Here is a 14,416-nt window from a genome sequence, read left to right as displayed (position 1 = left end):
TTCAGGGGTTTCCGTTGTCATGTCAGTTTCAGGCGACGTCCCGGAAAACTCAGGGGTTTCCGTTGTCATGTCAGTTTCAGGCGACGTCCCGGAAAACTCAGGGGTTTCTGTTGTCATGTCAGTTTCAGACGACGTCCCAGAAAACACTGGGGTTTCCGTTGTCATGTCAGTTTCAGGCGACGTCCCGGAAAATTCAGGAGTTTCCGTTGTCATGTCAGTTTCAGGCGACGTCCCGGAAAACTCAGGGGTTTCTGTTGTCATGTCAGTTTCAGGCGACGTCCCGGAAAATTCAGGGCTTTCCGTTGTCATGCCAGTTTCAGGCGACGTCCCAGAAAACTCAGGAGTTTCCGTTGTCATGTCAGTTTCAGGCGACGTCCCGGAAAATTCAGGAGTTTCCGTTGTCATGTCAGTTTCAGGCGACGTCCCGGAAAACTCAGGGGTTTCTGTTGTCATGTCAGTTTCAGGCAACGTCCCGGAAAATTCAGGGGTTTCCGTTGTCATGCCAGTTTCAGGCGATGTCCCGGAAAATTCAGGGGTTTCCGTTGTCATGTCAGTTTCAGGCGACGTCCCGGAAAACTCAGGGGTTTCCGTTGTCATGTCAGTTTCAGGCGACGTCCCGGAAAACTCAGGGGTTTCTGTTGTCATGTCAGTTTCAGGCGACGTCCCAGAAAACACTGGGGTTTCCGTTGTCATGTCAGTTTCAGGCGACGTCCCGGAAAATTCAGGAGTTTCCGTTGTCATGTCAGTTTCAGGCGACGTCCCAGAAAACTCAGGAGTTTCCGTTGTCATGTCAGTTTCAGGCGACGTCCCGGAAAATTCTGGAGTTTCCGTTGTCATGTCAGTTTCAGGCGACCTCCCGGAAAACTCAGGGGTTTCTGTTGTCATGTCAGTTTCAGGCAACGTCCCGGAAAATTCAGGGGTTTCCGTTGTCATGCCAGTTTCAGGCGACATCCCGGAAAACTCAGGAGTTTCCGTTGTCATGTCAGTTTCAGGCGACGTCCCGGAAAATTCAGGGGTTTCCGTTGTCATGTCAGTTTCAGGCAACGTCCCGGAAAATTCAGGGGTTTCCGTTGTCATGTCAGTTTCAGGCGACGTCCCGGAAAACTCTGCGGTTTCCGTTGTCATGTCAGTTTCAGGCGACGTCCCAGAAAATTCAGGGGTTTCCGTTGTCATGTCAGTTTCAGGCGACGTCCCGGAAAATTCAGGGGTTTTTGTTGTCATGTCAGTTTCAGGAGGTGTCCTGGAAAATTCAGGGGTTTTCGTTGTCATGTCAGTTTCAGGAGGTGTTCTGGAAAATTCAGGGGCTTTCGTTGTCATGTCAGTTTCAGGAGGTGTCCCGGAAAATTCAGGGGTTTTCGTTGTCATGTCAGTTTCAGGAGGTGTCCTGGAAAATTCAGGGGTTTTTGTTGTCATGTCAGTTTCAGGCGACGTCCCAGAAAACTCAGGGGTTTTCGTTGTCCTGTCAGTTTCAGGAGGTGTCCTGGAAAATTCAGGGGTTTTCGTTGTCATGTCAGTTTCAGGAGGTGTCCTGGAAAATTCAGGGGTTTTCGTTGTCATGTCAGTTTCAGGAGGTGTTCTGGAAAATTCAGGGGCTTTCGTTGTCATGTCAGTTTCAGGAAGTGTGCCGGAAAATTCATGGGTTTTCTTTGTCATGTCAGTTTCAGGCGATGTCCCAGAACACTCAGGGGTTTTCGTTGTCCTCTCAGTTTCAGGAGGTGTCCTGGAAAATTCAGGGGTTTTTGTTGTCATGTCAGTTTCAGGAGGTGTCCTGGAAAATTCAGGGGTTTTCGTTGTCATGTCAGTTTCAGGAGGTGTTCTGGAAAATTCATGGGTTTTCATTGTCATGTCAGTTTCAGGCGATGTCCCAGAAAACTCAGGGGTTTTCGTTGTCATGTCAGTTTCAGGAGGTGTCCTGGAAAATTCAGGGGTTTTCGTTGTCATGTCAGTTTCAGGGGGTGTCCTGGAAAATTCTGGGACTTTCGTTGTCATGTCAGTTTTCTGCAGTGTTCCTGAAACTTCAGAAGTTTTTGATGTTCCTGAAGTTTTTAATGTTGGGGTGTTATTCTGTGGTAAAGAACTGTCCGTAGTTTCTTGTGTTTTACTGGACTGTGGTTCTGGCGTAAATGTAATCAATGTTCCAGGTGTTATAGTGTTAATTGTTTGCATTTCAGTTTTTGTATATGGTTTTGTGGAAGAAATCACTGAAACTTTGTTTGATGTACTCAGCGGTGTGACAAAACTGTGAGGTTTAGGGGTCTGTATAGTTGTAAAGTTTGCTATGTCTACATTTGAACATTGAAAGTTGTAGATGTTTAAATGTGTGAAGGAGAGAAAGACAAAGGTTAAAGGGAGTTCGTTTCTGACAAAAAAGCCTAATTGTTTGTTTCAGACACCCATTTTTAAAGTTTATTCCTGTGTCTCGTTTACTGTTATCTTATTTACTGTTTTATTTTATCCTGACGTGAGCATTTTAACGATCTTTACATATTACCTTGAATGAATGAACACGAATCTGTACTCAAAAATAAGTAAAGTAGGTCTGACTGGTAAGCTTAAAGCAATGTGAAAATATGGATATGAAATATGATGGAGAAAGGGATAAGAGACAAGATGACATACCAATGATGCGTATGGATTTGGGATCAATGTTCAGGCCAATTAAGTGCTGCATTGTCAGTGCCTCCAAAGATGTTATGAGCTCACAGTCTTGGGGACTTATCAGCTCCCTCCGAAAGAAAAGGTCCAGGACCACCACTGCTGAGACTGAACTGATGTTGACAAAGAGAAAACATAAAAGCTGATTAAAAACATGCACCACTACTTCTCAGTGTCCTACCAATGTGTCCGCCAGTAAAGGACACGCAACAGAACCCACTGTTATATTCAACACTACCTTTATAGCTATAAGTCTGTAATTTACTTTATTCATTTACTCAACATCCATCATCTGCATTTTAATAATAACAATACTGTAGCATCCCCCCATGGAGCTACTAGAAACTGGTTCAAGAGTCAGGATAAAAGGAATGCACTCTTTATTAGAGAACATACATGTCTTTCACTAGCAGTCTTAACAGAGACACTTCAGGCAATACAAGTGGTACAAAACACTGGTGAATCCCCCTGGGTCACTCCCAGCCCCCCTGCTGCGCCCCATGGTTAAGAGGTTACCCCCAGAACTCTCCAGAATTCCACTCTTGAACACTGAACATAAATAAAACGACAACCAATCAGCACAAGACACACACAACTATGTACACACACAAACACTATTGTCAACTATTTTTACACGATGCTGGCTGGTATAACTCCCCTCAGCGCCGTTACATTACGCAAAATTAATGAAATCGCGGGCTAAGAAATGTATTCCACACACGTATAATATTATTTGTTTCAAAGTTTAGTTGGTTGGCTATTTTAGTTGTGAAAGTTGTCAGGAAAATACTTTGTCGTTTTGTCTGAGTGATATACACAGTTCGCCGGCGTCATCGCGCTGCTTTTGTCGTTCAAGTCATTAAATATGGTAAAGGTGCGGAATAAACACTAAATACCATCCATCCATCCATCCATCCATCCATCCATCCATCCATCCATCCATCCATCTTCCTCCGCTTTTATCCGGGGCCGGGTCGCGGGGGCAGCAGTCCGAGCAGAGTCCTCCAGACTTCCCTCTCCCCGCACACCTCCTCCAGTTCCTCTGGGGGAACCCCAAGGCGTTCCCAGGCCAGCCGGGAGACATAGTCTCTCCAACGTGTCCTGGGTCTGCCCCGAGGCCTCCTCCCAGTGGGACAAGCCCGGAACACCTCCCCAGGGAGGCGTTCAGGAGGCATCCGGAACAGATGCCCGAGCCACCTCAACTGGCTCCTCTCGATGCGGAGGAGCAGCGGCTCTACTCCGAGCTCCTCCCGGGTGACCGAGCTCCTCACCTTATCCCTAAGGGTGCGCCCAGCCACTCTGTGGAGGAAACTCATTTCTGCCGCTTGTATCCGCAATCTCATTCTTTCGGTCATGATCCAGAGTTCATGACCATAGGTGAGGGTAGGAACGTAGATCGACCGGTAAACTGAGAGCTTCGCCTTACGACTCAGCTCCTTCTTCACCACAACAGACCGGTACAATGACCGCATTACTGCGGACGCCGCACCGATCCGTCTGTCAACCTGCCGCTCCATTTTTCCCTCACTCGTGAACAAGACCCCGAGATACTTAAACTCCTCCACTTGAGGGAGCAACTCTCCCCCCTAACCCGGAGGGGGCAATCCAGCTTTTTCCGACTGAGAACCATGGCCTCGGATTTGGAGGTGCTGATTCTCATCCCCGCCGCTTCGCACTCGGCTGCAAACCTCCCCAGTGCACGCTGCAAGTCTTGATTTGATGAAGCCAACAGGACCACATCGTCCGCAAAAAGCAGAGACGAGATCTCGCGGCCACCAAAACAGACACCCTCCGTTCCCTGGCTGCGCCTAGAAATTCTGTCCATAAAGATAATGAACAGAATCGGTGACAAAGGGCAGCCCTGGTGGAGTCCAACATGCACCGGGAACAGGTCTGACTTACTGCCGGCAATGCGAACCAAGCTCCTGCTCCGGTCATACAGGGAACGAACAGCCCGTAGCAACGAGCCCCGAACCCCATAATCCCGAAGTACCCCCCACAGGATGCCACGAGGGACACGGTCGAATGCCTTCTCCAGGTCCACAAAACACATATGGACTGGTTGGGCAAACTCCCACGAACCCTCCAGCACCCTAGTGAGGGTATAGAGCTGGTCCAGTGTTCCACGGCCAGGGCGAAAACCGCATTGCTCCTCCTGAATCCGAGGTTCGACTATCGGTCGGATTCTCCTTTCCAGTACCCTGGCATAGACTTTCCCAGGGAGGCTAAGGAGTGTGATTCCCCTGTAGTTGGAACACAATCTCCGGTCCCCCTTCTTAAAAAGAGGGACCACCACCCCGGTCTGCCAGTCCAGAGGCACCGTTCCCGAACTCCACGCGATGCTGCAGAGGCGTGTCAGCCAAGACAGCCCCACAACATCCAGAGACTTGAGAAACTCGGGGCGGATCTCATCCACCCCTGGAGCCTTGCCACCGAGGAGTTTTTTGACTACCTCAGCAACTTTAGCCAGGGTAATGGACGAGTCCCCCTCCAAGTCCCCAGCCTCAGCTTCTTCTACGGAAGGCGTGTCGGAGGGATTGAGGAGATCCTCAAAGTACTCCTTCCACTGCCCGAGGACATCCTCAGCTGAGGTCAGCAGTGCACCACTTCCACTGTAAACAGTGTTCATGGAACACCGCTTCCCCCCTCTGAGTCGCCGGACGGTTTGCCAGAATCTCTTTGAGGCCGACCGAAAGTCTTCCTCCATGGCCTCACCGAACTCCTCCCAAGCCCGAGTTTTTGCCGCGGCGACTGCCAGAGCCGCGCTCCGTTTGGCCCGTCGGTACCTGTCAGCTGCTTCAGGAGTCCCATGAGCCAGCCAGGCCCAATAGAACTCCTTCTTCAGCTTGACGGCATCCCTTACTTCCGGTGTCCACCACCGTGTTCGGGGATTGCCGCCGCGACAGGCGCCGGAGACCTTATGGCCGCAGCTTCGAACTGCCGCCCCGACAATGGAGGCGCGGAACATAGTCCATTCGGACTCAATGTCCCCCACCTCCCTCGGGACCTGGTTGAAGCTCTGTCGGAGGTGGGAGTTGAAGACCTCTCTGACAGGGGCCTCCGCCAAACGTTCCCAACAGACCCTCACTATGCGTTTGGGCCTGCCAGGTCTGTCCAGCTTTTTCCCCCGCCATCGAATCCAACTCACCACCAGGTGGTGATCAGTTGACAGCTCAGCCCCTCTCTTCACCCGAGTGTCCAAGACATATGGCCGAAGGTCAGAAGAAACGACTACAAAGTCGATCATCGACCTCCGACCTAGGGTGTCCTGGTGCCAAGTGCACTAATGGACACCCTTATGCATGAACATGGTGTTCGTTATGGATAAACCGCGACTAGCACCGAAATCCAATAACAACTCACCGCTCGGGTTCAGATCAGGGAGGCCGTTCCTCCCAATCACGCCCCTCCAGGTATCACTGTCGCTGCCCACGTGGGCGTTAAAGTCCCCCAGTAGAACGACAGAGTCCCCAGTGGGAGCGCTTTCCAGCACGCCCCCCAGGGACTCTAAAAAGGCCGGGTACTCTACACTGCCGCTAGGCGCATAAGCACAAACGACAATGAGAGACCGTTCCCTGACCCGAAGGCGTAGGGAGACGACCCTCTCATTCACCGGGGTAGACTCCAACACATGGCGGCTGAACTGGCGGGCTATTAATAAGCCCACACCACCCTGCCGCCTCTCACCTTGGGCAACGCCAGAATAGTGGAGAGTCCACCCTCGATCGAGGAGAGTGGTTCCAGAACCCAAGCTGTGAGTGGAAGTGAGCCCGACTATATCTAGACGGTATCTCTCAACTTCCCGCACCAGCTCAGGCTCCTTCCCCGCCAGTGAGGTGACATTCCAAGTCCCAAAAACCAGAGTTGGCGCCCGAGGTTTGGGTCGGCCGGGCACTCGGCCCCGACCACCGCCCAAATCACAATGCACCGGCCCCTTACGGTTTCTCCGGCAGGTGGTGAGCCCACCGAAGAGCGGCTCCACGTCATGGCTTTGGGCTGAGCCCGGCCAGGCCCCGTGGGCATAGACCTGGCCACCAGGCGCTCGCATGCGAGCCCCCCCCCCCAGGCCTGGCTCCAGGGTGGGGCCCCGGTGACCCCATACCGGGCGGGGTAAACGAAAGCCTTGATTTTTCCTTCATAAGGGGTTTTTGAACACTAAATACCTGTCTGAAATTTTGGGGATAGCTTTTTCCAAGCTGCTGAGGGTATTCCGATTTTTTTATGACGAGTACTGACAGACAGACAGTGAGTGACTGAGTGAATTTGGTTTGTTAGCTACCGCGCGCGCAAGGCTGCCTGTATGATATCAAACAGTACAGCAGGGATGCTAAACACGGCATTTAGTGTTCTGTTTTTAGTACGAGTATTTCAGGAGCGCTAATTTGCCTATTATCCCGCTATATTAACACTGTAATGTATGCGAGACCTTTGTGGAAAGTAACTACTTCAGTGGGTACTTGTTTCCTACCGCCATCCGGCTCTGTAACTTCACCAAGGGCCTGTTAGCGCCTCACCGCGGCAGAGCGGGGAATTGCATTGAGTACTTCACGTCGTCGCGCTTATAAGTCCACTGCACTGCACTGCACTGCACTGCACTGCACTGCTCTGCTCTAGTACAGCTGTAACTTGTAAAAGTCGCTTTGATATTCATTTTGCTTGTTCGTTATTTAGTTTGTTACTTGATATGTCCTTTTTTATCTTATGGGTAATATTTGTGTTGTATTATTCTCTCAATATAACTGAACCTTGTTATGTGACATTTTGAGCTGCTGTGTGAATTTCCTGCCCAGAAAGTATCATCTCTTCCACTCCTGTCCTTGCAATGTTGGATTTGTACACTAAGATTTGTATTGTTCCCCATTTCACTGCCCACAGTTACTTAAGTAACCCAATACGCTACTCTGAGGTTCTTAAGGCACAATGGAGACACAAGTCCACCTGAAGCTCATGTCTTTGGACTGCGGCAGGAAATGAACATGAACCTGGGAAGAACGTGTAAAGTATATACAGACTGTTGAATTTAAGCCCACAACTCAGGAGCTGTGAGGCATATGTACTATCCATGTTATAGTTTTATCAGATAGCTAAATCCAGCAGAATAAGGTGGATCTGTTGATAGTTCTCTTTATCAACAGAACATGGAGCAGAGTCTTGGTTGAGGGTACAGCAAAACTAGCTAATGTTCAAAATTATGGCAAAGATTCTACATTAAAGTACATTGAATGAAGAAACTCTAAAACGTGTAATATCAATAAGATCATGCATTGAACGAGGTGAAACGCTACATTTTTCAGCAGAAATGCGCAAATGCGCACATGCGCGCACACGCGCGCGCGCACACACACACACACACACACACACACACACACACACACACACACACACACACACAGTTTCTGAACCGCTTGTCCCATACGGGGTTGCAGGGAACCGGAGCCTAACTCGGCAACTCGGGGTGTAAGGCTGGAGGGGGAGGGGACACACCCAGGATAGGACGCCAGTCCGTCGCAAGGCACCTGAAGAGGGACTCGAACCCCAGACCCACCGGAGAGCAGGACCCGGTCCAACCCACTGTGCCACTGAACCACCACGCCCCCCTAGCAGAAACACCAAATGAAAAAATGTGTAGATTTCCACAATCGCAACAAAATGAGTAATATTAAGGTGAAAACAGGAAAAGATACAAAAGTGGCCTGGTCCAGAGCTTTTGGCCTTCGGTGTTAGTGATGGCCAACTAGTAACATTTTTACATTTACATTTATTAATTGACCTTTTTCCAAGGTGATCAAGTTTTAGATACACTGCAGTAAATTCCCAACAGTATTTTACACTATCAATACAATTTAGAGTCACCAGCCTGCTTAATACACATCTCTTCGGATTATGGAAGGAAACCCTCGCAAACATGAGGAGGACATGCAGATGGGATTTTGCCTTTTTAAGGTGACCAAATACATGTATAGATTGCGCAGCTGGTTTGTGAACATTATGTGAGATGTCTACGAACGGCCCCAGTCATCATTTCTGGGTTGACCTGGAACATTTTCTTCTTAAAGAACCACCACGCACAGATCTGATGCTTCTCTCAGTGGAAACAGTATTCTTACTTTTTGATAGTTACTTGAGATAAATACTACTGGTATTTCCAGTATTTTTTCAACCTCTTATTGCCCATCCATCTTCCATCCCGCTTGTCCTAATAGGGTCGGGGTGGCAGCAGGGAGAGCAGAGAGGCCCAGCCGCCCCTGTCCCCCGCAACTTCCTTCAGCTCAGCCTGGGGGATCCCCAGCCATTCCCAGCCCAAGTGTGTGATATAATCTCTCCAGCAGATCCTGGGCCAACCTCGGGGCCTCGTCCCAGTTGGCCGTGCCCGGTATACCTCCAAAGGGAGGCGCCCATGGGGCATCCTTATCAGATGCCCGAACAACCTCAACCGGCTCCTCTCAGTGTGGAGGAGTAGCGGCTTTACTCTGAGTTTCTCCCGGATGTCCGAACTCCTGACCCTGTCAAGGAGAGTGAGTCCCAACACCCTGCAGAGAAAACTGATTTCGGCCGCTTGTACCCGCAATATTATTCTTTCGGTCATTACCCAAAGTTCATGACCATAGGTGAGGGTAGGGACGTAGATGGACCGGTAAATGGAGCGCTTCGCCTTATGGCTCAGCTCCCACTTCACCACTACAGTCCGGTACAGTGACCACATTACTGCTGCCGCTGCTCCCAGTCTGCGGCCGATTTCACGCTCCCTTCTCCCCTCACTCATGAACAAGACCCCAAGATACTTGAACTCCTCCACCTAGGGCAAATGCTCTCCCCTTACCTGGAGGGGGCATGCCATCCTTTTCCGTGAGAGAACCATGGATTCAGACTTTGAGGTGCTGATCTTCATCCCAACCGCTTCACACTCGGCTACAAACCGTTCCAGTGTGTGTTGGAGGCAACCATGTGATGGTGCCAAAAGGACAACATCATCTGCAAAAAGCAGAGACGTCACGTTCCGACTCCCAAACAGAATGCCCTCCTGGCCTCGACTGCGCCTTGATATCCTGCCCATGAAAACCACATACAGGAGTGGAGACAAGGCACAACCTTGGCGGAGTCCAACACCAACACTGAACAGGCTTGACTTAATGCCGAGTATGCGGACACAGCTTTTGCTCCGTATGTACAGAGACCGAATGGCCCGCAGTAGTGGCCCCGGTACACCATACTCCCTAAGCACCACCCACAGAATTTCCCGGGGAACACGGTCATAGGCCTTCTCCAAGTCCACAAAACACATGTAGACTGGATTAGCAAACTCCCATGTCCCTTCAGTCATCTGTGAGAGAGTAAGAAGCTGGTCCACTATTCCACGGTCAGGGCGGAATCAGCATTGTTCCCCTTCAATCTGAGGTTCAACCAGCGGCCGGAGCCTCCTCTCCAGCACCCTGGCATAGACTTTTCCAGGGAGGCTGAGAAGTGTGATACCCCGATAGTACTTTGCACACACTCTCCGGTCCCCTTTCTTGAAAATAGGGACCACCACCCCAGTTTGCCAATCCAAAGGCACTGTCCCCAAGGTCCATGCAACATTGCAGAGGCATGTCAACCATGATAGCCCTGCAACATCCAGGGCCCTAAGCAGTTCCGGGCGGATCTCATCCACTCCCGGTGCTTTGCCTCTGTGAAGCTTACCAACTACCTCAGTGACTTCCACCAGGGAAATGGACTCTGACAGCCCGAAAGCCTCAGGCCCTGACTCCTGTAAGGGAGGCATATCACTCGGGTTTAAGAGTTCTTCAAAGTGCTCCTTCCACCTCCCGACAATGTCCGCATCTGAGGTCAGAGTTTCTCCACTCTTGCTGAACGCAGCCTGAGCGAAACTCCTTCGACCCCTTCTGAGCTACCGGATGGTTCTCCAGAACCTCTTTGAAGCCGACCGATAGTCGTTTTCCATGGTCTCTCCAAACTCCTCCAAAGCCCTGGATTTTGCTTCTGCAACCGCAGCCGCTGCTGCCTTTTTCGGCTGTCAGTTCCTGCCTGCTGAGTCAGGAGTCCCCAGAGCCAACCAGGCCCTAAAGGCCTCCTTCTTCAGCCTGACGGCTTCCCTCATCACCGGTGTCCACCAGCGGGTTCTCGGGTTGTCGCCCTGGCTGGCACCAACAAGCTTTTGGCCACAGCTGTGCCTGGCTGCTTCCACAATGGAGGTTTTGAACAGGGTCCATCAGACTCCATGTCCCCTACCTCCTCCGGGACATCGGAGAAGCTCTTCCGGAGGTGCGAGTTAAAATCATTCCGGACAAGGTCCTCCGACAGTCGTTCCCAGCACACCCTTGTTAAACGTCTAGGCCTACCGAGTCTGTCCATCAGTTTTCCCCGCCATCTGATCCAGCTCACCACCAGATGGTGATTGCTTGACAGCTCAACACCTCTCTTCACCCGAGTGTCCAGAACATGTGGCCTCAAGTCAGATGAAATGACTACAAAGTCGATCATTTACCCTTGGCCCAAGGAGCTTTGGTACCAAGTACACTTGTGAGCATCCTTGTGTTCGGACATGGTGTTTGTTATGGACAAACCATGGCTAGCACAGAAGTCCGATAACATTTCACCATTCCGGTTCAGATCGGGCAAGCCGTTCTTCCCAATCACCCCCCGCCAGATTTCCCAGTCATTGCCAACGTGAGCGTTGAAGTCCCCCAGCAGGACTACGGAGTCTGTAGGTGGGGCCCTGTCCAGAACCCCACCCACCCTCTCCAAGAAGGCCAAATACTCTGAACTGCTGTTTGGTGCATAAGCACACACAACAGTCAAAGTTTTCCTCTCTGCGACCCTAAGTCGCATTGAGGTGACCCTCTAGTCCACCGGGACAAATTGCAACTCTATGGCAGCCAGCCGGGGGCTTGTGAGCATCCCCACACCCGCCCGGCGCTTCTCATCCCATGCAGTTCCTGAGTAGGAGAGAGACCATCCCCTATCGAGGAGTTTGGTTCCAGAGCCAACACTGTGAGTGGAGGTGAGCCCAACTGTATCTAGTTGGTATATCTCAACCTCCCGCACCAGTTTTGGCTCCTTCCCCCCAGTGAGGTAACATTCCATGAACCAAAAGCCAGTTTCTGTCGCGAGGGGCTGCGACGCCATGCACCACCCTGCCCCTTCCCGCTGCCTGGTACACATTGCACCCAACCATCATGTTGGACCTTGCAGGTGGTGGGCCCACATGATCTTCCCACAATGCCTTTTCGGCCGGGTTACATGGGCTCCCCAGCCACCAGGCGCTTGCCTAGGAACACTACCCCCAAGCCCGGCTCCAGGGGTAGGTCCCGGTGACCCTATTCCAGGCAGGGTAAACGTTCTTCTGTTCCCATTTTTCATAGGGGTTTTTCGGATCGTGTTAGTCTGGATCTTCACTCCAGACTTGTTCGCCTTGGGAGACCCTACCAGGAGCATACTGCTCCCGATGACATAGCTCTGGAGATCCCTAGATCACGCAAGCCGTTATGCCACGCCAAGGCCCCGATCCAGGAAGGGCCTTCTTATTGTATGCAAGACAAAAGCACTGGCAGAGCACTTCACAAACAATTTATGGAGACTCAAAAACAACCTGAAGTGGTCAATCCTGGATGTAATGAATGACTCTGGGTATTGTCTGTGGAACACATGATCAATCTGTTGAGACAAAGAAATGAAAATGGCACTCAGTTCTGCATGTTTTTTCACATTCATGCACAATTTTCAGTAAATGCTTTCAAATTTAGAATCACACTGATCCAGAGGCAAATAAAAGGAGCGTAAGGTGGGGTACATCTCAGCTTGCGCTTCTATAGTGAAGCTGCTGAACTGCAAAAGAAAGACTGGGTGTACTTATAATACATAAATTAATTCTTGATTTTTTGTATATGTTGTAGAGCAACTGTCTATGGATATTGCATATCAGCAACATATTGTACTGTGCAGCTTTATAATTTATTACTGCATATTTGTTAGATTTTTCAGCCATTTCCAAGAAATGCAACTGTAATTTTACCACAACTTTGCAGCAGCAGCATAATTGACATGAGTTTTTGGGCAGAAAAGGCTCAGCTATGTATATGTGTGTGTGTATGTGTGTGTGTGTGTGTGTGTGTGTGTGCATGAGAGAGAGAGAATGGTGTGAGAGAGGGATTGGGCATTCCAGTGGCAGAATGCCACTCACACAAGGAACTGTCACATTCCAGAACTGCGGAGGCCTCATCTTGATACATTACTACTGAAGCATCTGGGTCATCAGTTTTGACAGTTGTTGTTATGCACTTGTGCAGTGCAACATGACCATAGGTGACCTAAACTGCCTATTTTTTCTGTTCTTCCTGATTTTTTGAATTGGGAAAACATGGAATTAGTACTAAGCTCAGAGGGGAAAAATTACTGATAGGAACTTGGATACTTTCACTAGCGTGGTGATAAACTGTTTAATTGTAACTACGATGTTATAATATATTTTATAATTTTATTTGAACTTGTAAACAATACGGATTTCATAATAGCACCCTTCTTGGAGAAATAAATAGCTGTCCTTAAAATTTTTTTTTTTCTTTTCAGAAAAAAGGGTTGTACCTTTTGGTATTGCAGATTAATAAGCATATGATGTTTTCAGTGTGTAGCATTTACTTTTTAAATGGAAATGTTCAAATCAAGACCAGATACATCCTGCGTAATATCCGCAGGAGCCGTCCTTACCTCACAACTGACTCTGCCCAACTACTTGTCCAGGCCATGGTGACATCCCACCTGGACTAATGCAACTCTCTCCTGTCGGGCCTTCCTGCTACTGCCATCAAACCTCTACAGCTAATACAGAATGCTGCTGCACGAGTTGTGTTTGACTTGCCAAAGCACTCCCATGTATCTCCTCTACTCGTTTCTCTGCACAGACTTCTATAGCTGCCTGGATCAAATTCAAGACCAAGGTTGTTGCCTACAAATACATCAATAGAACTGCTCCCAGCTATTTACAAAATCTGATCTACCGCTACACCCCAACCAGACCGCTTTGCTCATCTACTTCTGCCCGTTTGGTGGGCCTGCGCGTGAAAGGTATAGCATGGAGGTTCTCAGTTCTGGCTCCGTTGTGGTGGAATGACCTCCCCCTCTCACTCAGAACTGCTGAAACTCTCTCTACATTCAAGAAGGGTCTGAAAACTTATCTTTTCTGGATTCACTTCACCCATGATTTCTCAAGCTCGTGTAAGGCGTAGATGTTCATGCACCGTAACTTCATGATCATCCCCAGATAAACCTTCACAGAGCTGCTGCTCCTGTATTGTATGTAAATGTTTGTGTACCTTTTTATGAAAAAAAAATTGTAGGAACGTGATCAGACTTTGTCTATCTTGCGCTTTATGCACCTACTCACGCGATGAACATCGGTGCATTCAGTGGAAAGAAACTAAGTTTACTTAAGAATCACATGTCTGCAGCAATGTCTCTTTTTTCTAATGTAATATACAAATTGTATTTTCACTGAGATGTACATCGCTTTGGAGGAAAGCATCTGCTAAATGAATAAATGTAAATATAAATGTAAGACCAGGGTAGTTTGATGAGTTGCAGCTTGTTTACATTTAAATAAATATTTTATGCATATTTATGGTAGGCATATACTGTATATAATGGTATGAGAGTAAACACCATATAAGCAAAGCACAGGGCAACTTGTGGGGAAGGCTAGGACTGCACTGACCTCAGTAGTAATGTTCTTTGCCAGGGCGGCAGAGGTATTGGAGAACAGGCTGGAGGG

General features: G+C 49.3%; 1 long non-coding RNA gene across 2 annotated transcripts; it reads right to left on the bottom strand.

Moving 5' to 3' along the window:
• Positions 1 to 2,162: 2,162 nt before the first annotated feature.
• Positions 2,163 to 14,385, bottom strand: LOC114910536 (uncharacterized). 2 transcript variants are annotated; one of them, XR_003797687.1, is made up of 4 exons: positions 14,360 to 14,385; positions 12,242 to 12,306; positions 2,620 to 2,768; positions 2,163 to 2,282 (listed from the first exon to the last, which is right to left on the bottom strand). It is a non-coding gene; the product is annotated as an uncharacterized LOC114910536 (long non-coding RNA). The 2 variants fall into 2 exon arrangements; XR_003797686.1 differs by lacking the exon at positions 14,360 to 14,385 and having other exon boundaries at positions 12,242 to 12,360.
• Between the last annotated feature and the right edge of the window lie 31 nt (positions 14,386 to 14,416).

The sequence above is a fragment of the Scleropages formosus genome, chromosome 5, assembly GCF_900964775.1.
Source record: "Scleropages formosus chromosome 5, fSclFor1.1, whole genome shotgun sequence".
Classification (NCBI taxonomy): Eukaryota; Metazoa; Chordata; class Actinopteri; order Osteoglossiformes; family Osteoglossidae; genus Scleropages; species Scleropages formosus.
This window is presented reverse-complemented; position numbering and strand designations above follow the sequence as displayed.